General features: G+C 45.2%; 1 non-coding gene across 1 annotated transcript; it reads left to right on the top strand.

Moving 5' to 3' along the window:
- Positions 1–277: 277 nt before the first annotated feature.
- Positions 278–428, top strand: LOC129618350 (U4 spliceosomal RNA). Its single transcript, XR_008697779.1, has one exon. It is a non-coding gene; the product is annotated as a U4 spliceosomal RNA (small nuclear RNA).
- The last annotated feature ends 3,463 nt before the right edge of the window (positions 429–3,891 follow it).

The following is a 3,891-nucleotide window of genomic DNA, read 5'->3' as shown; positions in this document are numbered from 1 at the left end:
GACTTTGCCGAAACAGTGGAAACAATCCAGGCAGTTCTGAAAAGGCAAGTGTGATGTTTGTTTCCCAAAAGAATACATGTTTGCCTGTGGACCTGGAATGTTGAGAATTTGATGGAGATCTGTCGCCAATCCAGCAGCACAAAAAAACGAGTGTGACGCACTGAAATTTAAGAACCAAGAACAACACTTTTGCTGAAATACACCGTTTTGAAAATTGCATGCGAAATCGATCCAGCGTGAGGATTGGAGGAGTACCTGTTCCACGTCAGTTCTGTTCATCCTTGCGGGAGGGGCAGTGTGGCTACACGTGACGCCTTGCGGATGTGCCATTATTGCTAGTTGAAAACTACTCCAATTCCTGTCTGAAAGTTCGAAAGAGCTATCAGCAATTTTTGAAGGCTCTAGGGCTGACAATTATGAAAAAAGAGCAACAATACACAAAAAAAATTAGGGTTACCACCAGATAAAATTTATGACAGTGTCATGCGGTATGTGACTTCTTGAAAAACGTCGCTTATTGACTCCTTCGTGTATCCAAGGCTTTCAAACATTGCTATCGAAGCAGCCGTTGCTGACGACAGAAATGTTTCACCCGCACAAACGTGAACTTACTCCAGTTTTATCTTTGCCTCAAATTCTATTGTACCAAAATGTTGTTGACTGTATTTCGTGACAAGGTCTAAAACAATGAAATCTCCTCAAACAACAACTCGCTCAATTACCGATTGCTCGTCTGGCGAAACCTTTTCGACGAGCGCGCTTGTCTGCAACCATCAACGACCACTCTCCCATGACATGATTGTCCTTGTAAAACAGTCCGATATCTCCAATCAGACCTAACAGAAGATTCAGATTAGCTGCACTCTCTTTGTCCGTCATACCGGCGTATCCCAAAGTAGGATCCCATTCGATGGAGAGTGGTTTATCGGTTCTAGTGAATGCCTCTCTGACGTCCTGTCTTTGGTCCATATCAACCATAATAAAGACAAATTCTACGATATATGTGACCAAATAATTGTCTTCTCTGAAATTCTTACTGTCATCATCGTTCCACCACTTTTTGCTGCATTTCGTTGATTTCCTCTAAATTCATCGGTTCAGATGCTGATGGATTAAAACAAGCCTCAAAAATGTTTCTATTTCTACATACCAGTCAAAGTGATTAACTCTTCATCTTGCGACCACAAAGCATACTGCGGTGTCATCCAAGGTTCAAGAGGTACAAGCGCCAGATTCTGGCTTGCAATTGGTGTGACGCGCATATTCCAAAATCGGTAGTGCAGGTCCACGAAAAAACAGTTAAGCCACCAGGCGCTTCTTTGATCGCAACAAGGCAGCAGCCTCCAATGCTTTCATCAAGTGCGTCGTCCACTCGTCTCTTGTGTATTGAGAGCCGGGAATGATGCGGAAGGAATACGTGCTAGATCCCTCCCCTTTCAGCCTTTCAACAAAAAGCATCAACTTTAGCAATTCGTGTCGTAGGACTCACTGGAAATCTTTATCACCTGAAATTTGCACAACCCAAGATTTGTTGAACAGATCCAAGCTTTTGGGTGTGTCCTTCGGGTCGTACTGAACCTGAAGCCCGAGTGTTTGTTGTGACAATGAAATTCAGTGAACCTACCGACGTATCCCTCAATTCAAACTCATGGATTATAACGCGTCTGCAACGAACGGCACAATCTGGTCCGTAGAGACTCAAAATTTCTTGCCTAGTTTTATAAAAGAGTGTCAGAGGTCCCTTCTTCTCCATAACACCTTCCATCTTTGTATTAAAAACCAGTTCTACTTTGTTCATTGTCTTTGGATCTGTTGTTCGGATCCGTTTAATGAGATCCATTGCCATTTCCGATGGTGTGGACAAGTCCCCTACGTGGTGCACTTTGCTTTGGGGCTGCTTTTTTTGCACTTGCCACGTGAGATAGATTGACGCTAGTGAATTGGGACTGGGACTGACGCGGACGGCGGGGTGGAGATGTTCTAATACCTTCAATCGTTCCACTCCGGGCTTCAAACGATGACGCTATTTCTTCCGAGCGATTTTCTTGATGACCCACTCCTTCATCACTCGATTTTGGTGTCGATGGGTAAGAAATACTTGGCGAGGGTCCTGATTCATTCCCAGCTGGCAAACTTGATTCTATTTGCTCTGAATCCGGTGGAGCAACTGATAGATACGGACTCAATATCCGACTTTCTCTCTCATCCTCTGATTGATAACCAGACGGTTCTTTCTCAACGGCTCTAGAGGGAGTTGACAGTCCACCACCATCTACGGTTTTTGGTGGTTTCGACTGTGCCAACATCAACCCTGGATGGATTCGCTTTTCCGAATTCTCTTCCAAAATTTTGGGTTTTTCAGATTGGCGTTCCATCAGATGGATAGGTTTCTCATTCTGGAGGTTTCTTTTTGGGGGGTCTCTCTCTTCTTCTTCTTCTTCGATCCAAGATCCTCCAAGTCGTCGCTGAGCAAACTCATTCAGGATGCGCTGCCATGATCATTAAACCTACAGGTCTCTTGTGTTCCGCTGCTTTATAAGGCAAGGGTTCAAATACATGACCAACAACGTTCCATGGACTTTTAAGCGCCTCGAACTGCTTGGACGTCATTTGAGGGGAACTGCGGACTGGTTCGTCTGGAATGACTTTCGCTGGTTGTGCAAATGGCGGAGCAAGCCATCCAAATAGATATTGAAGATCTCCAACGACCGTCTCTTTTACTTCCTCCCATGTAGCCAATCCTGATGATCATATCATTCAAATCTTTGGGATATCATCTTACCCTGTCGCCTGTCATCGTAGGAACCTTTATGGGACTCAAAACGTCTGTATCCCTCTCCCATCCAAGCTTGTCTTTCATCTTCAAGAGTTGAAGTAAAGAACGGTTGACGAGTCGTTATATCACCGAATCCTGTCCACTTCTGAATGACGCGACCAGTTGTTTTTCCCCGAGGGCTTCCTGAGACATCAGATTCTGCATCGGAGTCAGGCCTCAACAGATGAACAATTTCATTGAAGATCTTGGACATGAATATCTATCGAGTAGATGTCGTTGTTAAGAATTCTTATGATATACAAGCCATTGAAGACGGAGCAGAAATCGTACCTGTTTCACTGTCCCAATTCGGCTCTGGAGTGGATCCCAGTCCAGAAATCACAAAAATGAGACTCGTTGCTTGTTTCGCGCTCAGTCTTCTGACCCTTGCTGCCGTGGCAGGCAAAGAAGTTCTTCCTCATGTCTTGACTGATTCGAACTTCGAGCATGATACTCAGGCGTCCACCGGATCAACCACCGGGGATTGGTTTGTGATGTTCTTCGCGCCATGGTGCGGCTTTTGCAAGCAGGTGTGTCGTTCTCTGCTCTTCTGAATTACACTATTGCATCTCAGCTTCATCCTACATGGAACGAACTTGCTGTGGAACTAGACAAGCAAGTCAATATCGCTACGGTTGATGCGACAATCCATAAGGAGGTCTCAAAGCGGTTTGAGGTTCAAGGATATCCAACCCTCGTTGTGCTCAGCAAAGGCAAAATGTATAAATACAGCGGGGAGCGAGATCTTGAGTCGTTGAAGGCATTTGCATTGGGTGGATTCGAAGCGCAAGATGGTAAGCCTTTTGTCCTCGTCATGCTTATCCCTTTTGTCCTCGTCATGCTTATCCCTTTTGTCCTCGTCATGCTTATCCCTTTTGTCCTCGTCATGCTTATCCCTTTTGTCCTCGTCATGCTTATCCCTTTTGTCCTCGTCATGCTTATCCCTTTTGTCCTCGTCATGCTTATCCCTTTTGTCCTCGTCATGCTTATCCCTTTTGTCCTCGTCATGCTTATCCCTTTCTTCGTAGGCGTTCCGGTGCCACCCCTCCCTAGTGCCGCTGATTTCTTCTATGAGC

This window comes from Condylostylus longicornis, unplaced genomic scaffold (genome assembly GCF_029603195.1).
Source record: "Condylostylus longicornis isolate FDR11 unplaced genomic scaffold, ASM2960319v2 ptg000831l, whole genome shotgun sequence".
NCBI lineage: Eukaryota > Metazoa > Arthropoda > Insecta > Diptera > Dolichopodidae > Condylostylus > Condylostylus longicornis.
Note: the sequence above shows the minus strand (reverse complement) of the source record. Positions and strands in the feature narration are given on the sequence as shown.